The following is a 25,650-nucleotide window of genomic DNA, read 5'->3' on the forward strand; positions in this document are numbered from 1 at the left end:
TCTGGTGATCGCCTAACCCATTAGGCGAGTCGTCGAATGGCTATGATCTCGCCTAAATAGTAGGTGTGGTGTCTTATATGATTATTATCAGATTTATGATATTGGAGAAGTTGCAACTTAACCCTAGACTTGAAATTTGAAAAATATGAGAGTTGACATGTAATTGGACTCAAAATTAGGAATTTGATTATAAATTCAGGTAAGTTTTTGGGTCTAGGATAAACCTATAGTACCATGTGTGTTGTTAGTTTCAAAACCTTATTGTGATTATTACTTGAATAGATTGTATTGATTTGGAAGCTAAGCGAAAGGGAAGGCTCAAGTCCCGAAGTGATTGTTTGATTATTTGAGGCAATTGGACTTCTAAACCCTTGTTAAGTGCATAGAATCGTGTATTTCCTTGTGGTATGTGTTGGAGGGGTAATGAGACTTGTTGATGGGTTGACTTGTCCATGTTGAATAATTCTAATGATGGAAAAAGGGTAATAAAAGGCTATGTGATTGATTATTTGTGTATGATGTGTTGAGAATGGTTTGAAAAGTTTATTAATTCATTGTTGATGTTGTATCACGATTGTATTGATATGAATTGTGCATTGTAATGAAAATAGTCATCTCCTCATTATTTGTGTGAATATGTCATTTGCATTGGCTCTGAGACATAGTTATGATAAGTGTTATGTGATAAGAGGATGTACCATTTCGAGGGACATGTCGCACGTCGCGACGGATATTATATATCGAGGGACGTGTCACGCGCCACGACAGATACTATTAACGAGGGACGTGTCGCACACCGCGATGGATGCATGGACAAATATGTCCCCCATGGGTCCCGGACTGAGGGACAATGGGTGTGTATCATTAAGTCAGACATGCATCACTATACTTGACATTGCATAGCACATTTTTGTCATTGACGAACTTGATCTTGTGTGTTGATGATCTTATGAGTGCCTTTCTGTGGAAGTTGTGATTGATGAATATTGAATTGTTGTTGAGGATATGTAATTTGTTAGAGTGTCGTTGTTGAGTTGTGTGCTATGTAAACTGTGAACTGTTAGCTTAGGCTGGTTTTATGCAGGTTGTAGTTATGGAGGTTTGGATGGGGTGTAAAGAGTACCTGTATTCTATTCCCTTAGCTTGTGTCTACATTTTTGTAGGTTACGAGCCCGGATCTTTGTGATACCTTCTATTCTCTTCGTTTTCGAGGCTTTCTGTGGAGATTTGTGAGGTAGATGTTTGTCATCTCAGCGGACCTTCTTACTCCTGTTTATGATTTTGTTTTCTTGAAAGACAACGTCATTTGAGATTTACGTATTTTATTTCAATTCTAATATTTGCATTAGAGGCTTGTGCACGTGACAACCAGGTTTTGGGGATTTAGTTAAGTTGACTTGTTATCCGTATTAGTAATTGTTATTGAACTTTTATTTTATTTCCGCACTTTATCGAAATGGTTGGGTTTTAGGCTGACTTGTCTTGGTGGGATAAGACGAGATCGAGTGCCATCACATCTATTTTTGGGTTGTGACACTTTGAGTTCTTCTTTTTCTATTTTCCCTATTTGCTTCTTTTTTTTAATACACTCAAGAGTTCTTCTACTCCTCATTTTATGTGCTCAATTTTTATTTTATTTTTGTCACTACTGATGAATTTTGTTGCTTAGAAAAATTAAAGTATGATATTCTCTTATTTATATATCATTCTGTTTACTGCACTACATTTTTTAATTATTGTTTGAGTTTTTCTTTTAAAAAAATTAAAATCCAATTTATAGAGGTTTAGCTTAAAAGATTTAGCAGATTCGGTATTATTTGTTTTTGCTGAGTCTTCTCATTTCTTGGACTGATTTTATATTCATTACGTCTACATTTCTTTGAATGTTTTGTGCATTTTTCACTTTAATTTTGGGATTGATTACATTAAAAGTTTGGTAGGTTATAAATCAAGTCAGAATTAATGATCCATAATTAGTGGAAATCCTAGTTGACAATGTTTCGATGGAGGAATTAGTCCCACATGACTTGTCAGTTGCCACATCACTAAAAAATTGGACTATTAAACTTTTGAGGGTATTTGTAGCTGAGATAACAACAGAGACATTTTTTATCCCAAAATGTAATAATATAAATTGTCTATTTCGCATAATTCAAGGACAATTTTGATCATTTTCCATTTTTTTAATCAAAATAATAATTTGTTACATTAAATTAATAATTATTCTTTTTTTTTAATTTAAAGTCGAGCATAGACCCCTTTTATTGCAAAATATAACCAACTGTACAAGATCAAGCCCAAAAGTGGCCTTGTGTCCAATAAGACAAAATAAAATAAGAAAAAGGACCAAATGAACAAAGATAGTGGAGAGGTCACTGTAACATATCTTGAACATAGCTGCTGGAAGAAGCAGATCATGGAAGAAGACAAGGTTGCTGTTATTTTCTGATCCCCGGAGGAAGCACCATAATTAAGCGTGTGAGCTACTTGTCGTCGTCCAACCCCTGGAGAAAGCACCGCTATCAAAGATAATCTCCATCTTCACTTCTAGCTGAAATGAAAAGAAATTCACCCTTCTCTATCTCGCAATAGGAGCTAGGAACGTCAGAGCTTCAAGATCGATGAGTGTTCTCTATGCAGACGACATAAAAGATCTTACTTCAGGTAAGAAATTATCAGATACTACTAGATCTATTAAAATCGTCACTATGCATACACTAGATCGTGCCTTTATGCTGANCCAGGAGAAGTTTGAGTATTCTGGGGGGAAGGGAGTAATGGGTCTTTGTTTAATTTTATGGGTGCGTGTTTTCATTTTGTTTTTGGGGGTCACGGGGTTGAATTTGAGAAGTTGGGTTGAAAGTAGGCACGTTGGGTCATTTGGCGAGCTGGGTTGAGCTCACCGAACCACTCAACGGTTCGCCGAAGTTCCCCATATCACCTTTAATTTCAGGCTAAATGTGAAGTTTGGTTCAGTAACTTTCGGCGAGAAGCTTGAAGTCGCCGAATTGACTCGGCGACTCACTGAAAGTCCTTCTTGATCGCTCTTTGTCTGCGCCCTTGACCCTTAATTGCACTATAACTTTCGGCAAGCTAATCCTTGCTCGCCAAATGCTGTCGACGATTCACCGAAAGGCCTTCCCATCGCCGACATGCCAAATTTTTTTGAGATTTTTGAGCCAATCCTTTCAGCGAGCCCGATCTAGCTCGCCCAAGAGATTCAACGACGCGTCGATAGATTCAGCGAGCCTGTCTGCAACTATTTTTCTGTGCTTTTACTGGAAGTGTTTCTCACTTCTTATGATGTTTTTGCAGACATGGCTCGACTAAAAGTTGCTGGTAGAAACATGCTAACCCGTAAAAGGGCCAAAGGGATAACTATCAATGTGGATGCAGCTGTATCCATGGGCAAGGCCACCAAACTTCCCACGACTGATGGGCAAGGGAAGGGCAAACGAAAGGCACCTGCATCACCGAAGGCCAGCTCAGACAATGACGGTATCTACGTTGCTCACCTCACCACTTCTAAGAATGAGGGTGAGAACCAAGAGCATCAGGCTGCCACATCTGAGCGTGAGGATGAGCTAGTAGCAGCACAGAGGGCAGAGCTGCGTTTCAAAAAGATGAATGATCCGTCTAGGATCAGGACTCCATAGGACACAACTACTCCTCATCTAGCTCCAGCACATGCCGTTGTCTTAGCACCACCAGTACATGGTCCTCCTCCTAAGTCTATGAGCAGACTAAAGACCGATAGGCTGAGAACAATTATCGAGGAGAAGCGTTTGTCCGCTAATGAAGTTATTGACAGGTACCTGGAGATAATGATTTGCCTAAAGTCACAGAACTTCCAACTCTTCACCAAGCCCCGTGGCCCTTACATTCCTAATTGGGTCCAGGAGTTCTACGCTGCCTATAGAACATTGGTACCACAGAGAAAGAAACAGGTAGCTGCATTCAAGCCGGTTGACTACGTAGTTGTCCGGGGAAAGAAGGTTAAATGTGACAATAAGGCTATTAATGTTGTCCTGGGTGTCCTGATAATATCGATGACGAGTGCCAGCATTTGATTAGGAAAAAGACACTAGAAAATATGAAAAAGTGGTTGGCTCGCTAATATCAGATAGCACTCCCAAGTTGTTGGAAATTGGAGCACAGATTGAAAAGAAGGATCTAAACATAGCTGCAAGGTTCTGGTTTGGCTTCATCAGCAGCACTATCATGCCATCCCAGAACAAGTCAATTCTCTACCTAGCCAAGGCAACCTGTTTAGGTTGCATTATTGATGAGACGAGGATAAATCTGGAGATAACTATGGAACAAGAGATAGTCATGAGGGCCAAGCAGCGACATACCTCCCTTCCATTTTCGGTGTTGATCACCGAGTTGTGCAGATGGGCTCGGGTTCCTAGAGATACGAAGAAAGATGTGGAAGTGATTCCTACATCTTCTACTGATATCCGTAGGATCGAGGCATAATATTTAAAGGATGAGACAGAGAAGAAAAAGGCATCCCCTGTGAACTTTTCCCCGGTTGTGGATACAAACTCATTTCCTATAGAGGCATATTTGCCTACTCCGGCCCCTGGGTCTTCAGGTACATCCAATGTTGTTCCTGATGACACCTCTAGTTCTTCTACTGCTACATTGCCTTCCAGATCAGCTGTTGTTTCTGTTTCCCGACCCCCGCTCACTCAGGCTACACTACTTCGGATGGGGTAGCTAGCCCATTCTGCCGATCGTCGTTCTGCACAGTTTGAGGCCTCCATTCTAGGCATGATTCAGGCAACCCTTGTTGATGTTGTGACACCACTGAGTGTTACCATTGATGCCCTTGCGGCTAAGATAGCGGTGTGCGAGCATGGCCAAGGGGCCATCGAGGAGGTGACTGCTCTAAAGGCCGACATTGCTGCACTGAGGAGAGATGTGGAACAGTTGAAGTCCATCGACATGTCCATGATTTTCGGGACGGTGGATATCCCAGATGTCCCAGTCGAGCCAGATATCCCTTCGGCTACAATCGGAGATGATGTTAGAGTTGAGAAGGCGGCGGATCCTGAGTCCGAGGCTGAGACGGATGAGGAGATGTTTGGGGTTGATGAAGAGGCTTCTTATGAAGGCCTTACAGAGACTGAGAAGGCCATGGTCGATGCAACTGTGCAGGCATCTTTGGTAGATACACCATCAGCTGTTCTTAGTGGACCCATTATTTCTGAGGTGATTCCGGGTACTGATGCCCGAGACCAGAGCACTACACCAGGCACTGATGCCCAAATAGATAGAGCGACTGTTTAGATATGATCCCTTTTTACCTCCCTTTCTGTCTTACTTTTTGTTTGAATTTTGGATATTCTGCTTGCATTTGAGGACAAATAGCTTTTGTTTGTGGTGGGGTGAGGCCTACATTGTGTGTTTATTGTTTTGATTATATATCTGGGGTTTTGAGCTATATATTGTGTTTTGGCACTGTTTTTGCAGATTATTGAGCTTGTGGCTCCTTGTGTTAATTGTAAATGATATTTGGACCCTTCCAAAAAATTTTGTGCCACTTTTTGTCTGTGTTTGAATATGGTTGTTCTCTTGCAAATTTGAGTATCAGTCTTGATCAATACTGATGTCTTGAATATTGCTCATAATCGAACAAAAATGAATGTGCGGCTATGATAAGGCCAAATGAAGTTGAATAGACAATATGTGAACTTTTTGCATCTCGTTGTGACTAGTCAATTATCAAATTGAGTCTCTTGTGATGAACATTGCACACTAGCGAAAGTGTGGAGTCTTGTCCGACATTGGTGTCAATGCCTTGTGTGATGAGCTTACCGTGAACCATGTGTGATGACACCTAGAATTTTCCCCATTGGTCGGGTTGACCAAGTGATGCAATCTCTTGATATGATCTTAGACAACTTTGAAAAGTGTGAAACAATTTGACATTATACCTCTTTTTGTGGCCTACCTTGTGAGTGTGAACTTCGCTTGAACATCTTTTGAGTTTTACCCTTTTCTTGAAAGAAACTTGATGAAATTGTGACCTTTCTTGATCCATTACCCTTAAACCTCATGATCTGTGGTTTGTATGAATTACCAACTTATGCCAAAATCCTAAGTTGGAGGTGTGGTGAATAGAGAAGGTAAATTAAGAAGTGCAAAAAAGTCCCTTTTGATCCATGGTTTTGAGAAAGATGGAAACCCTCCATATAAAAAAAGAGAAAAATAATAGAAGAATGAAAAACAAAAAGAATGAAAAAGTTGTGGAATAAAGTTGAAATGGGGTGTCCAACAGTCCATGGAAGATGAATAATGGGGTGATTTGTGAGCACGAATGAGAATGATGAAGAAAAGGAAAGAAAGTGTTGTTGTCACGCCCCGAGCCTACACCCTGGGTGGGATTGGCACTCGAAGACCATTGTTGGCCCTAAGCGAACCATTGGCCTGGCTTACTTAACTCAGTTGAAGACAATATTCATATCTATAACGATCAATGAACATAACTGAACTACATAATGAAATAACTGATAATGTTTAAAGGTTAAACATTCAACTTGGCCAAAAGTGGCAACCCAAGTCTTGACAATAAGAAATGATAATGAAAAGACTCAAAGGACTAACATCTAACTATCTATGAAGCCTCTAATAACAACTGAGATGGATGTTGGGACAGACTTGTCACGCCCCGAGCTACCCCCGAGACGCGGACACGGGACCTGGATTCAAGGATTAAGATTTGTAATTGGAAAGATCTCATTTTGTTTAGGAATGATTTTAGATAGCTAAACATGAGAAAAGACCGAAACTCAAGATTTGAAGATGAGTCCGCGACGCGGAGGCATAATTAAATTTTGGTTCCAAAAATATCTTTTGAGGCAGAACACCTCGTGTCAGCTTTGCAACGTGAAGCTGAAATGTTTAAATCTAGGCACTAGGCGCGTGACGTGCGGCCACCCTTTAATTTCGTCTGACGAAATTTCTTCTTCGTTTTCCAACCCCAAATCACCCAAACTCGATTTTTTTCCAGATTACTTTTAGATATAGATACCCAACAAATGTACCTAAGAACCTAACTCGAAATGACCCTATAATGCGACGTAACGAACTCAGAAACTTCCCAACTCAGTCAAATTCAAGAACAAAATATGAATTCAAGAATAGGTATCAAGATCATCAATATTCATATGCTTTTAAGACAAATCCAAACTGAAATAAATATGCTTGGCACGTGGGAGAACGATCCCAACATTATGAGAGCCTCACATACCTTGTAGGGATCCTCCCAGACGAAATCCACAAGCAAAGCTTCAAGAAATCGACGACTCTTGAACGTTCTTCTTCTTTCTCCTCTTTTTTTCTCTTCTCTCAAAACCCTAACCCTTTTTCCAAAATCATAAACTGATCTAATTCAGCTGAGGCCCCTAATTAATTACAAAATAACGAACTAAAACAAAAGGGTAAGAAAAAGACCAAACTACCCTTTAAAAATCCGGATTGGACTTTCCTTATTCCAACAGCCCAACTTCCAAAGGGCATAACTCACTCATACAAACTCGGATTTGCGTAAACTCAGCGGCGTTGGAAAGATCATTCCAAGATCTTTCCAACCATAACTGTAATTACACCTAACTCATCCTGATCTAGAAGTTATGGTCGTTTGAAGTTGACCAAAAACTCAACTTTTCCTAACTTAACCAAATTTCCAGATTTTAATTCTTTCCAAAAATCGCTATTTCCAATTACAAGCTTCTTCCTAGTTATTTCAAATTGCAAGATGTTACAGTTGTCCACACCACATTTCATGAGGATTACAACCATTGAGCCTAAATGACCATACCTTTGCACTCAGCCCCGTTACAAGCCTTGAAAAGACCTTTTTGATCTTGAGTGAGCTGAAACAATCATTGGTTGGAAAATAAAGGTAAACTTATGGGTGAAATCATGCATTGTGTTCATCTTTGTGAGTGTGAGTTTTGCATTTGATTCCAGAGCTTTAAATTGTTGAACCATTGTGTGTGAATATGGAATCATTCTTTGTGTGAGGGCATTTGAGTACCTTTGTTGAGCTTGAACTTGCATTTGAAGCAAGTATTGTGAACTTGAGAATCTTTGATAATGGTGAGTCACAACTTGAATCTTTGAGTGCAGATCTTTGCATGAATAAGTTGAGTCTTTTTGTGTGCATTCATGATTGAATCTTGTGTAGCACTGTTGGAGACATTCTTTTTGAACTGCTGAACTTGAGTTATACTTGAGGACATTCAAAAGTTTAAGTTTGGGGTGTTGATGAGTCCACGATTTGGACTCATTTAGGGCTTTATTTTAATAGATTTAGTGTCCTCAAATGCTTATTTTGCGCCAATAACTGATGTAAATCCTTGATTTCTAGGTATTTGGGTTGAGGAACAAAGCATGGACACTAATGAGCAAAAAGGAACAAGGCAACTGAAAGAACGCCTGGTGATCACCTAACCCATTTGGCAAGTCGCCGAATGGCTATGATCTCGCCTAAAATTCCAGTGTGCCAAGTCCTGAAGGAGAAAATCAAGTCGGCGAGAGAAAGGAATAGTCGGCAATTCGCTGAACGGTTCCGCGATGCAATGATTGGATTACCCAAAGTTACAGAATTTGAAAATGCTGAAGGCCAAACCAAAAAGGCGATGAAACTGACCAAAGGGCGGATCACCGAGTTGATCGGCAATCCCGACTTTCTGCGCCGAATGGTCCTTCACAGCATATTTTTGGTGACTATAAATACATTTTCAAACATTATGTTTAATATCAAATTTTATTCTGAACATTCATTAGAGTAATTTTTGAGTTTGAACTGAGAGTATTGTGACAATATTTTCTTTAGCTTTGAAAAATTGAAGTTTTCCATAATGGAGAAATTGGAAGTGGGTCTTTGAGATTCTTCAACCTTGACATTTGTAAAGACAAAATTAATCTTACCCAGTTGATGAACACAATTTGGTAATGATTTCTATCTTTTTATGATGTCTAGCTAAAACTCCAATTCTTGGGGTGTGATTATGTGATTATGGATTGATTTAGCTGATGGGTATTGTTAATAAATAGCTTAAATGTTGTTTAAAGGTGATTTCAATCAGTAATTGTGGTTTAATTTAAAGGGTTGTAGTTGCAAATGCAACTCTACCTTCGTGTTTTTGGCTTGCTCGAGAGAGAGGTTTTAAAACCAAGGTTACTGATTTGATGGTCTGTGGGTATTGGATTGTCATGGGTTTAACTCGAGAGAGTGAATTTTAAACCTTTTTCCACACATTCAGCTTGAGAGAGTGAATGGACTAAAGCGTAGGTTGTTCTTAATTGCTGCTTATTGGTGTTTGAGAGAAATCAATTTGATTCGGGTTAAATTGTTCAAGAGAAAGTTTATCTCCACTAAAGTCTAGCATATTCACTAATTTACAACTATTTACTATCAGTTGCAATCACCCATTTGTCTACTTTAGCCTATAATCCAATCACATCCCAAGAACCCGTCTCTTGACTTGTTAATTTATGTTATTTGTTGTTGTTGTAGTTGATAATTAAAACCAAAACCCCCATATTTGACACTTGTGTCACCCTTAATTTGAACTATGCTTTTATTCGTAAATGTCTTTACCTATGATTGACTTGAACATATTTATACTTGTCTCTTGAATCTTAAGCACGTACCACTCCCTGTGGGATTCGACCCCAACTCACTTAGTTGGGTTATATTACTGACTAACGATCGTTGACACTTAGAATTGAAAAAAGTGTCCTGATACGTGAAATCACAACACCAACTTCTTAAATCTTAGCCAAGTCTCATGGATTGGCTCACCCTCCAAACACTTGAAGCTTTGGATGATGTCCCTAAGTGTCATCATCTTCAAAGGAGGGAAAAATCGCACTTGGAATACGGTGACAAACTCTTCTTACGAAGTGATAGAATCTCTTGGCAACTCAGCCAACCACTTACATGCTTCTCCCATTAGAGAAAATGGGAACAACCTCAACCGGACTAACTCTTGGGATATGTTCTTAAAGGAGAATGGCCCGCAATCATTAACAAAGTTCCTTATATGTTCATGGGGATCTTCCTAAGCCAACCCACCAAACAACCCTTTCAATTGCAAGAGCTGCAACATGGTGCTTGTAATGTGGAACAAAGTGTTCCCTTTAGCCGGTGGTAAGCGAATGACACCACCTCCACCCATAAGCTTTGGGTCATTGACATTCGGTTCGTTGACATCATTAAGATTTCTGATGTCATCTTGGTGACCCACTTGGCTACCATTGCTTCGGTTGACACTCATGTCCTTTGTTTTAAACAAACAACACAAAACCAAAACTAAAAGTAAGTAGATTCAACTATGACTAAAAAGAACAAAATTCAACTTCACCAAAAAGAATCTCAAACAACACCACTCCCTGGCAGCGGCGCCATTTTGATTAATAATGTTTCAAAGACACTTCATCCAATTCTAAGCGTCAACGATCGTTAATCAATATAAAACCGAACTAAATGAGTTGGGGTCGAATCTCACAGGGAGCGGTACGTGTTTCAGATTCAATTGAGAAGTATGAACATGGTCAAATTAGTCATAGGAATAAAAGTTATCGAATAAAGACATCATTCAAATCAGGGGGTGACACAAATGTCAAATGGGGGGTTTTGGTTTGAAATTATCGACTACAAACAATGGCAAATAATACGAAATAACAATAATGAGACGAGTTCTTGGGATGTGATTCGATTAGAGGCTAATATAGACAAATGGGTAATTGCATCTATTAGAAAATAGCTAGATATTAATGAGTAATCTAGGCTATAGAGGAGATAAACTTTCTCTCGAACAATTTACCCTGAATCAAGTTGATTTCTCTCGAACATCAACAAGCATGCAAAATAAGAACAGCCACACCTTAGTCCATTCACTCTCTCGAGCTGAATGTGTGGGATTGGGTTTAGGATTCACTCTCTCGAGCTGAACCCAGGTCAACCCAATACCCACATACCATCAATCAATAAGTTTAGTTTTAAAACCTCTCTCTCGAGCAAGCTAAAAATACAAGGGTAGAACTGCATTTACAAGTACAATTCTTAAATTAAACCATAATTAATGAACTTCTTAATAACATTAAACTAACAATTAGCAATACCCATAAACTAAATCAGCTCATAATCACATAATCACACCCCAAGAATTGGGGTTTTAGCTAGACATCATAAAAAAGTAAAAATAGTTACCAAATTGATTATCCATCAACTAGGTAACTGTAGATTTGTCCTTACAATACTCCAATTCAAAGAATCTCAAAGACCCACATCCAAAATCTCAAAAATGAAAAGTTTCAATCCTTCAAAGCTTAGGAAAAACTAGAGAAAACTGTCTCCAGAGCACAAAACTCAAAAATAGACTAAAAATATATAAGCTAAGATACTAAACTAAATGTTCAAAAATGTATTTATAGTCGTCAAAAATGTGCTGCGAAGAGTCACTCGGCGAAGTAAGTCGGGCTCGCCGAACCTCTCGGCGAACCACCCTTTGGTCATTTCCATCGCACTTCTGCCTTGGCATTCAGCATCCTCAAGGTTTGTAACCTTGGGCGATCCAACACTGCATCACCGAACCACTCGGCAATTTGCCGACTGCTCCTTTCTCTCGCCAACTTGGTTCTTTCCTTCAGGGCTTGGTACACTGGAACTTTAGGCGGTCAAGTAGCCATTCGGCGACTCACCAAGTGGACTTGGCAATCACCAGGTTTGCCTTTCTTCATTATTTCAGCTCGTTTTGTTCCTTTTTACAAATTAGTGTCCTTTCTTTGTTCCTCAATCCATATATCTGGAAATCAAGGGTTTTATATCAGTTATTGGCACAAAATAAGCATTTGAAGACACTAAATTTATATAAATAAAGCCCAATGAATTCAAATCTCGGACTCATCAATTCATAACAGTTAGCTACCACCATCCTTGCCAAAGCTCTTGTACTTTTTGTTTGCTTGTTATCGAACTCATTTGGTTCGAGAATCTGGTCATAACGAGAGAGTAGATTCTACACCAACATCCTAGTTCACTGCATTACAAAAGGTAAAATCTGCTCCTTCTATTTAATTAAACATTCGCGGTTGTGTTAGAAAAACATGAGTTATGTATTTCTTTATCGTAGTTATATTACAGTTACAGTGCATTAATATATTAGTTGTGGAAAATCTGATTTTAATCATATAAATGGAGTTGTGTACAATTATATGTTCTGCAGGATTTTAAAAAAAAAAAAAAAACTTGAATTGGATGACCCTACTATTTTTGTATGATAAGCTGACTACTTTCGATTTAGAATTAGATATTCTAGCATGTACAGAAATTGTATTTATTAACACATGCTCAACTGTGATCTTGAACTATGATTTGATATAATAACAGTAAAACGATAATCCTACTCGCTTTCGCTTCCTGTTGCATTATCTTTTAGAGATATATTTATGGGAATGTTTTGTATACTTAGTTTTTGGTATAGATGAGAATGTAACATGTTCCCAGGGATGATTAACAGTGTTTTTTTTTTAATGACTATTATCCTCTTTTAGACATTATTCAAGAATCAATTTCTCCTCTAACTTCTTTTCCCCTTTTCTTTGTTTGCATGAACACCCGAGCTGATGAATCCTATGAGTTCTACTTAAGACTTTATGTTATCGCTAGACCAGCGAACCTTCATTCCCTCTCCATTCCTCGATGTCGGTTCCTCTCGCTCCCTCCTAAGATACATCTGAACAGAGGAGGAGCGAGGAAAAATTCTGAGAATGCAAGTTGTCCATTATAGCTTTCTTTCGTGTTCAAATTGCCCAAGAGTTTTCGAAACTCGCCAAAATGTTTCATTGTTTTGATGCATTATGATGACTTATTCTATCTACATTTGCTTGCTTGTGTGATTTGAAACTAATCCTTAATTATTTGCTACCTATTAAGACATGTGTTTAATAATAGAATTATAGAAATTTAGGTTCTTCTTCTAACTATAGCAGCAACTACTTTCTCACATATAATATAATATCCATATTTAGTGCTTTAATAGTTACCTGATGACTTAGTTTTTTTTTTTTTTTTTTTTTATTATTATTATTATTATCATTATTACTATTATTATTCTTATTATTATCATTATTACTATTATTATTCTTATTAATTTGATAAAGTACTCAAGTTCTTTTTATCAACTTTAGAATACTTTTAAATACCTTGGGTTAATAATGTGATTTTCGTGATATTAAATTATTTCTTTTGGTCAAGACGAGTCTATATTCTAAGCTTTTAGTCTCAAACTTTCTAAAAAATGAAGTTTTAAATCTATGGTTTTGAGTAAAAAATGATTTTATTTTAGTATCTTTGTTTCAAACTTTTAAAGTTTCTTGGTAGTAACTTTGTTACCATGGATTTGACAAAACAAAGAATAATTTATTTAAACTTGAATTTGTTCATGTAAGCTATTTTTTAATCAAATTCTATACTTTTCTTTTAAACTAGTTTTATCCAAACACTCCTTATGCTAATATTTTGTTTTGACACTTAGTCTAATTAATTAATCAAGTTCGGCCGGTTAACAATGAGGGTTGAACCCTTACCTAGAATCTCATGTTTAGTAGACCTTAAAATTAAGTTTAACTTTAGACAATAACTTAATTATTTTATGTGCCCTGATTTATCGTAATTAATTAGGTGACGACTTCTTAATTTAGTTATTAATTTGGAAATCATCAAAATGTTTTACACTATTTTGACCCGGTTAAAATAGGGTATAACAAATGGTGTCGCTGGATCATTGGAAAAAACAAAAGAAAAAGACAAAAATCTTAATAGGTTGGGTTGAAAAAGGATAAATTGAATGGAAAATTGTAGTTGTTCAACGTGGGTCACTGGAAAAATAAAATTGTGGGATAAATTTTAATGGATAATTAGTATGTGATGATTGCTATGTTATGTGTGGTTAATGCTTAGGAATTAAGCTTCGTATACAATGAGGATGCAATGATTTTTAGGTTCGGAGGTCACGTTCTTTGAGCGAATGATTTGTAATTTGGCTTAATTTCTTATTATTATTATTATTATTATTATTATTATTATTATTATTATTATTATTATATTATGATTCAAGTTTTGATATATTTGTTATCAAATTAAATAGTAGGTGTGGTGTCTTATATGATTATTGTCAGATTTATGATATTGGAGAAGTTGCAACTTAACCCTAGACTTGAAATTTGAAAAATATGAGAGTTGACATGTAATTGGACTCAAAATTAGGAATTTGATTATAAATTCAGGTAAGTTTTTGGGTCTAGGATAAACCTATAGTACCATGTGTGTTGTTAGTTTCAAAACCTTATTGTGATTATTACTTGAATAGATTGTATTGATTTGGAAGCTAAGCGAAAAGGGAAGGCTCAAGTCTCGAAGTGATTGTTCGATTATTTGAGGCAAATGGACTTCTAAACCCTTGTTAAGTGCATAGAATCGTGTATTTCCTTGTGGTATGTGTTGGAGGGGTAATGAGACTTGTTGATGGGTTGACTTGTCCATGTTGAATAATTCTAATGATGGAAAAAGGGTAATAAAAGGCTATGTGATTGATTATTTGTATGTGATGTGTTGAGAATGGTTTGAAAAGCTTATTAATTCATTGTTGATGTTGTATCACAATTGTATGATGTGAACTGTGCATTGTAATAAAGAAATAGTCATCTCCTCATTATTTGTGTAAATATGTCATTTGCATTGGCTCTGAGACATAGTTATGATAAGTGTTATGTGATAAGAGGATGTACCATTTCGAGGGACATGTCGCACGTCGCGACGGATATTATATATCGAGGGACGTGTCACGCGCCACGACAGATACTATTAACGAGGGACGTGTCGCACACCGCGATGGATGCATGGACAAATATGTCCCCCATGGGTCCCGGACTGAGGGACAATGGGTGTGTATCATTAAGTCAGACATGCATCACTATACTTGACATTGCATAGCACATTTTTGTCATTGACGAACTTGATCTTGTGTGTTGATGATCTTATGAGTGCCTTTCTGTGGAAGTTGTGATTGATGAATATTGAATTGTTGTTGAGGATATGTAATTTGTTAGAGTGTCGTTGTTGAGTTGTGTGCTATGTAAACTGTGAACTGTTAGCTTAGGCTGGTTTTATGCAGGTTGTAGTTATGGAGGTTTGGATGGGGTGTAAAGAGTACCTGTATTCTATTCCCTTAGCTTGTGTCTACATTTTTGTAGGTTACGAGCCCGGATCTTTGTGATACCTTCTATTCTCTTCGTTTTCGAGGCTTTCTGTGGAGATTTGTGAGGTAGATGTTTGTCATCTCAGCGGACCTTCTTACTCCTGTTTATGATTTTGTTTTCTTGAAAGACAACGTCATTTGAGATTTACGTATTTTATTTCAATTCTAATATTTGCATTAGAGGCTTGTGCACGTGACAACCAGGTTTTGGGGATTTAGTTAAGTTGACTTGTTATCCGTATTAGTAATTGTTATTGAACTTTTATTTTATTTCCGCACTTTATCGAAATGGTTGGGTTTTAGGCTGACTTGTCTTGGTGGGATAAGACGAGATCGAGTGCCATCACATCTATTTTTGGATTGTGACACTTTGAGTTCTTCTTTTTCTATTTTCCCTATTTGCTTCTTTTTTTTAATACACTCAAGAGTTCTTCTACTCCTCATTTTATGTGCTCAATTTTTATTTTATTTTTGTCACTACTGATGAATTTTGTTGCTTAGAAAAATTAAAGTATGATATTCTCTTATTTATATATCATTCTGTTTACTGCACTACATTTTTTAATTATTGTTTGAGTTTTTCTTTTAAAAAAATTAAAATCCAATTTATAGAGGTTTAGCTTAAAAGATTTAGCAGATTCGGTATTATTTGTTTTTGCTGAGTCTTCTCATTTCTTGGACTGATTTTATATTCATTACGTCTACATTTCTTTGAATGTTTTGTGCATTTTTCACTTTAATTTTGGGATTGATTACATTAAAAGTTTGGTAGGTTATAAATCAAGTCAGAATTAATGATCCATAATTAGTGGAAATCCTAGTTGACAATGTTTCGATGGAGGAATTAGTCCCACATGACTTGTCAGTTGCCACATCACTAAAAAATTGGACTATTAAACTTTTGAGGGTATTTGTAGCTGAGATAACAACAGAGACATTTTTTATCCCAAAATGTAATAATATAAATTGTCTATTTCGCATAATTCAAGGACAATTTTGATCATTTTCCATTTTTTTAATCAAAATAATAATTTGTTACATTAAATTAATAATTATTCTTTTTTTTTAATTTAAAGTCGAGCATAGACCCCTTTTATTGCAAAATATAACCAACTGTACAAGATCAAGCCCAAAAGTGGCCTTGTGTCCAATAAGACAAAATAAAATAAGAAAAAGGACCAAATGAACAAAGATAGTGGAGAGGTCACTGTAACATATCTTGAACATAGCTGCTGGAAGAAGCAGATCATGGAAGAAGACAAGGTTGCTGTTATTTTCTGATCCCCGGAGGAAGCACCATAATTAAGCGTGTGAGCTACTTGTCGTCGTCCAACCCCTGGAGAAAGCACCGCTATCAAAGATAATCTCCATCTTCACTTCTAGCTGAAATGAAAAGAAATTCACCCTTCTCTATCTCGCAATAGGAGCTAGGAACGTCAGAGCTTCAAGATCGATGAGTGTTCTCTATGCAGACGACATAAAAGATCTTACTTCAGGTAAGAAATTATCAGATACTACTAGATCTATTAAAATCGTCACTATGCATACACTAGATCGTGCCTTTATGCTGATGTGATGGAATAAAACAGTCTACAGTCATCTCTAAATTTATGTATAAATTTTCTAAACTAAAATTTGATGGATTGAATCTCAAAAGAAATTAATACCACCATCTAAATTTTTGTCTAAAAAATAAATCACACTTTTAGAGGACAATCTTGACAGAGATGATACCATGTAATCTCTTTGCAGATTCAAAAATGCAGCAGTACAGATATTAAAACAAGCACCCAGTATTGATAATAATGTCTTGGTTAGGTATTCCTTGGACACCTCAAAGCCCTCACCAGGTGCGAAACACACAAACCATAACGAAATTTCTTCAGACATTAATGTAGTCACTGAACACTATGTTTTAAACTGGTATTCCTCTCAAAAGTTAAATCTGCATCAAGTAGTAAATCAACAAATTGATTCCGCTAAAAATCTTCTGATATTAGGAGTACCACTTTTATCCATGTATATAATCTTTTTGCCTTCATTGGGAACTTCTTGTATAGAATTAAGTTGATAGTTACCTGCAAAATCAAAAACTAAGTTAGCAAAATAATCAGCAAGAGTATTTCCTTCCCTGAGGGAATGTTGTACTCTTGCCGACACAATTCCCTTCAAATTCTGAATGAATCTGACTTCCAAAGCCACACTCCATGGAGTTTCCCACTGTCCCTCTAGAATATGAACCATTGCCAGAGAATCTGTCTCAATAATAATCTGAGACAACATATTGTCTCTGCAAAACACCAAGCATTCTCTTATGGCTATGGCTTCTGCAATCAAATTGGTGGTCTCCTGAAGTCTGACCCCTTTAGCTACAATTAGATTTCCTTCATGATCCCTAATACAAAAAGCAGTTGAACTAGGTCCAGGGTTGCCCTTAGAAGCACCATTAGTATTACCCTTAAACCAATTTATCGGAGGTGGAACCCATTTCACCACTTTGAAGTTATAGACTACGCTATACCCTTCCAGATACTGCACAATTAGAGGCCAATTATTCAAACCAAAGTTGCCCTTACATCGAAGCTTAATGAACTTCAGAATAGTGTTATTAATTTCCCATATCACCTTTCCAACTGAATAAGATCCACCATTTAATATAGTATTTCTCCTCTTTCACAAAAACCACATTATAACTATAGGAATAGCCTGATAAACTAGCTTTATCCTGTAGTTACCATCAGTAGACCACCATTTTCTCACCATCTGTTTTACATTCAACATGACCCCAATTATTCCAACCGCTCTAGAGTAATACGACCATATTCTGGTTGCGATCTCTCCTCTCAAGAACAAATGATTAATAGACTCATTCTCAGGAATGTTACAACACCTGCAATTCTGAGAGATATTAGGATTCCAAGCATGAATAACATTAGCCACATGTACTTTTCCTCGCCAAATCCTCCAGGCTAGAAATGAAAACTTGAAAGGTAAACCTTTCACCCATAAAGATTTGAAATCTTCATTGACATTCTCCTTTTTCCTTAGCAGTTCCCAAACACTCTTAACACTGAAATAACCAGTACTAGATTTGGTCCACCAAGGTTTGTCCGCTAAATCTTCCAACTATAGAAACCTCATATTATGTGTGATATGATCCACTACATATTCAGAAACAGCATCGTGAAGAGCATCAAAATCTCAGCCCTCCTCATTAAAAAGGTCCCATATATCTCTTGTGGGGTGACATGTTGGGGTGCCTAACTAATGTAAGTGCAAAGGCCCAAGATTGAACCAATTATCATACCAAATGGAAGAAGTTCCACCCCTAGGTTCCCACCACAAATGTTGTTCAATAACATCTCTATTTTCAAGCATATGTTTCTAGATTTGAGAACCTCCTTTCCATTGCACAAGAGAAGGAATTTGTTTCTTGCAATATTTGTTCCAAAAGAAGTTGGACCACAAATTGTTTTGTGTCCTAAATTTCCACCACAATTTAGCATATAAAGCCTGAGAAACTTCAAATAATGATCTGAAACCAAGCCCTCCTTCCTACTTTGGTAGACAGACTTTGACCCATTCAGCCCAATGTTTACTCCTACCATACTCCTTATTACTCCAAAAAAATTTAGCAAAGATCTTATGTAATTCCTTGATCACACATATAGGAGGAGTGATTGCAGATAATACATATATAGGAATGCTTTGCAAAACACTAGAAAGTAGAACTTCTTTACCACCAAAGGATAACATCCTTCCTTTCTATACTTGTAGTTTATCTTAACTCTTTCAATCAACTCTGCATAGTGTTCTTTTCTCTTTCTTGTATGGGTGATAGGACATCCCAAATACTTCATAGGAAAAGAACTCTTGTTCATTCCAACACACTGCTCCACTAAGGTTGGAATTCCTGCTGCTACATTTTGATGCAAATAAAAGAAACTCTTGTCTTTGTTCACCTTTTGGCCAGATTGATGCTCATATTCCTGTAAAACAACCATTATTCTTCCTAAGGAGTACTCATTAGTTGATGCAAATATAATGGTATCATCTGCATAAGCTAAATGATTTAAGTTTGTACTCCATTTAGGCAAACCATAGCCCACATACTGAGGATCATCAAATAAAGAATTTAGAGCTCTAGAAAGAACTTCAGCTGCTAGAATAAATAGGGCCGGAGAGAGAGGGTCTCCTTGCTTCACACCCCTTGTAGAATGAAAGAAACCATATGATTGGCCATTAATAATGACTGAGTAGTAATTGTTAGCAATAAGTCTCCATATCATATCTGTAAATCTTGAATCAAAGCCCATCTTCCTCAAGACCTTCATTAGAAAAAACCAAGACACTCTATCATATGCTTTAGCCATGTCCAATTTAATGACAACATTAGCAAGCTTCCCTCTTTTAGTAATGTCAGTTACCTTCTCTTGAGCTAGTAGAACATTTTCAATAATACTTTTTTCCTTTAATAAAACCAGACTGATTTGAAGAAATCAGTTTAGGTAACATATCCTCCAGCCTATCATGAATAATCCTAGAGAAGATCTTGTTCACAAAATTACTCAAACTAATAGGTCTCATATCAGAGAAGGTTTGTACATGTGCCTTCTTTGGTATGAAAACCAGATTAGTATGTGTAATGGATTTCGGAAGGGTATTGCCAGCAAAAAAATCCTGCACCATTCTTAAAATATCATTACTAACTATATCCCAGCACTCCTGAAAAAATTTACCTGTTAACCCATCAGGGCCGCTAGCACTTTCTGCACTTAGCTTAAACACTGTTTTTTTCACGTCTTCTAAAACTGGACTAGCACACAAAGCTGCGTTCTCTTCCTCAGTAACTAATTCAGAGATATGAGACAATAAAGGAAAATTAGTAACATCACCTTCCTGTTGAAATTGTCTATGAAAATGCTCTACTGCTTCATTAGCAATAGTCCCTTCTTCTTGTAACCATTCCCCCTATGAATTTTGAATTCTATTTACTCTCTCCTTCTGTCTTCTTCCTTTCACCACACTGTGGAAGAATCTGGTATTCCTATCCCCATTTTCAAACCAATCATATCCAGCTTTTTGTTGCCAAAAAAGCTCTTCAAAGTGTAGATATCGATTATATTCAGCTTTTGCTCTTTGCATGATAGATCTATTTTCACCAGAGGAGTCTTCTTCAAATAATTTTTCTTTAATTCTAGAAATCTCCTCTCTTATGATAAGTTGCTGAAAAATATCCCCATAAGTCTCTCTACTCCACATTGTTAGTGCCGTTTTAATTTTCTTGATCTTTCTTTTAAAGTCTAAAAAAGGGTTAAATGAACTCTGAGAATCCCAATTCAATCTAACCAATTCTTTAAAAGATTCATGATCAGTCCAAAAATTCAAGAACCTGGAAGGTTTCTTTTTATTTGCACCTCCATCTGCACAAGACACTAACATTGGAGTATTGTCTGATCCTACTCTGGGCAAGTGATCAATCTCTAACTGAGCAAAAATATTTTGCATCTCTGCATTTATCAGTATTCTATCTAATCTTTCAAAAATACAATCATCGCCTGCTCGACCATTCCACCAAGTAAAAGGACATCCTTTAAATGGTACTTGTGAAAGATCGCAAGATTCAATACATGTCTTGAAGTCATCAACATCTGCAGCAACTACTGGTACTCCACCAATCTTCTCTTCTCCATTAAGAACCACATTGAAATCCCCACCTATCAACCAAGGTCTGTCCATCCCAGTAGAAATAGAATATAGCTCTTCCCATAGATTCAACCTCAGATTGCTATCACACTTAGCATATACTATAGTAGCATAAAAACTTAAAGCAGCGAAGTGGTTTTTCATCAATACAGTGAGCTGCTGATCTGAATTACTCACCACTGAAACATCAAAGTCGTGATTAGTAAATAACCAAATCTTTCCATTGTTATTATGAGTCCCCAATGGCATTTTTAATCTTCTTCTATACTTGCTGATGTGTCTAACTGCTTGAAAAGGCTCTAATAATGCAACAAAAGCAAATTTGTGATGATAATGTAACATTTGCACCCTCTGAAAGGCATTTTGTGTCCTCACTGACCTTATATTCCAAATGAGTGCATTCATTATCATTTTGCAAAAAGGGATGAGACCTGTCTCTTTGGTTGCACCCTTACTGGTTGTGATATATCTCCATGTCCTTGTTTTTTTCCTTTCCTTGCAGATTTGATAGCTTTAATAGCTCTTGGTGACAGATCTCCATCATTTAAAAACCACTCATCATTAGAATCAGAGTAAAAATTTTCAGTCACCTTAACCTTCTCCAAGTCTTCCAAGTTTGAGTCTCCTTGCTTGTGAGTAAGTATATCATGTAAAACTTTATTTGGAGATTCTGTATTAACCATAACCACAAGGGTTTCTTCATTTTGTCTTGCTGAATGTATTTGAGTTATTTCTTTATTGTTGTTGTGTTGTTCATGCTCACTTGTCTGCAATTGTAACTCCGAATCAAACTTTTGCTTTGATGTATTACTTACAATGTTCGAGTTGAACTCATTCTCATCATTGTTTCCATCTACATGCAGGTATTTTCCTCTGGATATGTCATTGTCAATCTCGAAGGTTGAATCCATAAAAGATTGATTCTCAGGTTCTTCTTTGTCTCGTGCATCACGACTCTCTACTAATTCTTGTATTTTATCGAAACCTTGTTGTTTTGCAGAGCCACATGTACCCAAACAGTTCCCAGGTGAATTTTTATCCTCCTCCTCATAGTCACCATTTATTACATCTTTCTGATAATTATCTCGGCCAGATTGCTCTCCAACAGATACTTCTTTGTCCTCCACTTCTTTCTCTTTATTTTGTGCATATTGATCTAAAACATGACGTTTTGCAGGGCTTGCTGATTGGTCGGTATCATGAGTTGGTAATATTGCTCCAAAGGATTTTGTAACCCACTCCTTTGAAGTCATGTTCCCGTCATCTTTATCTTTTTTATTAGCTTCTACATCAATTGTCTTTTCGACTTTACCATTTGTTACCATTGCTTGTATCTCCTCTTCTTGATTAAGTGCTTGAAATTTGTTCGCCACATTAATGGGGAGTGTGTTGTCCCTATTGACTAGTTTGCGATTGTCTCGCACAACATTCCACTTCCCTGGATCCCCCACTATTTTGTCACTGGAAAGGACCCTAGCTTTTCCTTTCTGAAATGTATGCACCTGTTGCTTCTGCGTTTCTTGCGAATGGTCCGATTTCGGTGGCTTTTCTATACTTTTTACTTGATTAATCTTCCTACAATTGTGCCTATCATGACCTTGCATTTGCACTCACCACAATACTTGGGTACATAATCATATTGAATGTCAACTACATTTGTCCTTATTTGTCCAGACTCTTCATCCTCAATGTTTATATGCATTGATTTGGGAAAAGTTCCTTTTAGATCAACTAGTACCTTCACCCGAGCACAACTCGGTCTTGTCTTGTTAATGGTAGCTTGATCCAATTGAATAGGTTTTCCTACGGCTGATGCCAAAGAGAATAGACACTCTTTAACAAAGAAAGTAGGCAGAAGATTAGGAAAAGAGATCCATGCCATGGCCACAGATGTTTCCTCATTGACTTTGAATTTCGAATCATAGATAAGATAATCCAATTTGACAACTTCCTTTCACCCTGCATTGTTGAGGGATAATCTTCCTCAATTCATCTAAATCTGCCCAATCAAACGTGAATTTTCCAATAACAGCATATTGGAGTCTTTCAATTTGGTTCATTAGATTAACTTCCTTCTCTGTCCACTTAATCAATGGAATCCCTTCCACTATGGTGATCTCCTTCCTCAAAGAAGCATTTTGATGGACTTGTGCATTGTTTAGATTTATCGAATCTGCAAAAGTAAAAGGCAAACTAGTATTTCCAATCGGCTCAACGTTCTTGACTGAAGGTAAGCAAGGAAAATCGGTAGTAGTAATTTGCAGGCCCCCCACCAGAGGTGATAGGCTGCCGGCCGATGTGCACATAGGGTTCTCCTTGCTACGCCTCTATTGTTTCCAGATTTTGTGTCTAATAAATTAATAATTATTCAATATGTAATTATTATTTTTATTTTAATTGTATTACCTAGTGTAGGGTCAGTTAATCAATTTACCGATTTTCTCTTCTCCTCTATATATATTTAATATATTTTTAAAAAAATTTATTTGTCTTATTTTCCTTTTTAGTATATTATGTATTTATAAATTACTTATAAAATAATACTATACATTACAATAATTAACAAATAAAATATTTTTTAAAAACATATTAAAAGTTTGATCAAATCTCAAAATTGAATTTGTGCCGCATAAATTGGGATAGAGCGAGTAACATATATTATTTGAAAATTACGTACGTTAAGAGTATTATAAATCAAAATTATTAATAACTTAAAAGTATTTAAAAAAACATATTGAAATTTGGTTAACTATCGAAATTTCAAATGTCCCGCATAAATTGCGCGAGAGAGAGTGTGGATTTGAAAATTGCATTAATTAAGAGCATTATAAATCACAATAATTAAAAACTTAAAATATTTTCAAAAGCATATTAAAAATTTGGTTGACTATCAAAGTTTCACATGTGCCACATAAATTAGGACAAAAAGAATAACATATATTATTTGAAAATTACGTTGAAAGTACTATAAATCACAATAATTAACAACTTAGAATATTTAAAAATTATATAAAATTTGGTTAACTTTGTCAATTCTATCGTGCTACATAAATTAAGATGAATAGAGTAATATATATTGAGTTCGTGCTTGTACAAACTCCTGTATCCGGTATTTCTTATATTTACAAATAATTATACACATTCAAATATTAAAAAAAACATATCATTTTAATCACCTAATATTCAAATTTAGAGACAACATTTTAATTATTCAAATGTCCATTCAAATTCATACGTCTTAGTATTAAAATACATAAATAAGTAATCAGCATGCTATACCAAAACTAGTAATAATTTTTTTCAAGGCTCCCATTAATTCCATGCCCAGATTAATAAACCTATATATGCACTAGTACTAAAATACGTCTGTCTATTCTTAATTAGTTGATCTCGTGATTAGTACTTTATTTTAATTGCATTGTCAACAAAAGCAAACCCGATGGCGATATTAAAAATATTTCATCTGGTGAACAACTACGAACTAACTTTAGTTACATTATTTTTCATATANTATATATATATATATATATATATATATATTTCAAACATATAGAACGTCCTATATGAGTCATGGTTTTTATTCGTTTAGTATCGATTTAATTATTGAATTTACCAAACTTTTAGCCTAAATAGAACGTATTTGAAAGCCATATCTCACTAGCAATTTGATTTGTCCAAAAAAAACAAAATAAATAAAAATGAGACGTTTCTAGAATCTAATACTATATATATGTTAGAATTTGAGACCTCAACTAACTTAGCTTTGACATTCTTAAACTTTTAACAATACCTTTTATCTTTGGTCTTTGCTTTAAATTGACCTGATGAGTGATGGTTGAAACTAGTCTTAGCATTTGTCTTTAGATGAAGGAAACAACTTCTAGAAAACATATTATAACATTCTCCGTCGGGTTCGAAAGAATCAAGGTGATCATGCGAAAGTTTATGATTTGCAAATTATGTTTATGATAAATTAGATGACAAAGAAAAATATACTAAAAATATGTTATAAATATGACTGGGTCAAACGACCTATATATTATAAAACTAATATTAAAAAAAAAACATAAACATGTTGGGAGAAAATTCCCCCGAAACAAAATTCTCTACACGACTATATTGTTGATGCTCTTATTGTGTTTATGGTATGAGCAGAGGGTCTTCAATTTATAGAGTTTCATACGTTTCCTTTAAGAAAAAAATGACAGAATATGAAAGAAAATTATATTTTTCTAAGTCTAGTCTCTTTGAAAGATAAAAAAATTAAGTAATCTTTTACTTTTTGAAAATTTGTCAAACTAACATTACATGACATGTGAAAGCAGGTTCGAAATTTTAAAAGTTATGAGTACTCAATTCCTATTTACAGAGTTAGTGAAATATTTTCTTTCATCCACTTTTTTCTTCCCACACTCAAGTGTCAATTCTATATATTATCATATTATTAGGTGCATCGCTCTCTATTATTATAAGTAAAGTATTTGGGGTAAAAAAGAGGTCCATCACAGAATAGAAGTCAAATAAATGAGATGAAAAGAGTAGTACAAATTTAATATTGATACAATAGTAAAATGAGTTCTAAAGGGAAATAAGTTATTAAACCATTAAATCAATCGTATTATAAATTTAGACATTCAAAAAGTATAGTATTTTAAATGTCCATATC

The 25,650-nt window shown here is 35.9% G+C and overlaps 1 long non-coding RNA gene across 2 annotated transcripts; it reads left to right on the top strand.

Moving 5' to 3' along the window:
• The first annotated feature begins 2,345 nt into the window (after positions 1-2,345).
• On the top strand, positions 2,346-22,540 carry LOC125876412 (uncharacterized). Of its 2 annotated transcripts, none has more exons than XR_007447490.1 (3): positions 2,346-2,664; positions 21,848-22,011; positions 22,162-22,540. It is a non-coding gene; the product is annotated as an uncharacterized LOC125876412 (long non-coding RNA). The 2 variants fall into 2 exon arrangements; XR_007447489.1 differs by lacking the exon at positions 2,346-2,664 and adding an exon at positions 16,463-16,774.
• Positions 22,541-25,650: the final 3,110 nt, after the last annotated feature.

Source organism: Solanum stenotomum, chromosome 9 (genome assembly GCF_019186545.1).
Source record: "Solanum stenotomum isolate F172 chromosome 9, ASM1918654v1, whole genome shotgun sequence".
NCBI classification, from domain to species: domain Eukaryota; kingdom Viridiplantae; phylum Streptophyta; class Magnoliopsida; order Solanales; family Solanaceae; genus Solanum; species Solanum stenotomum.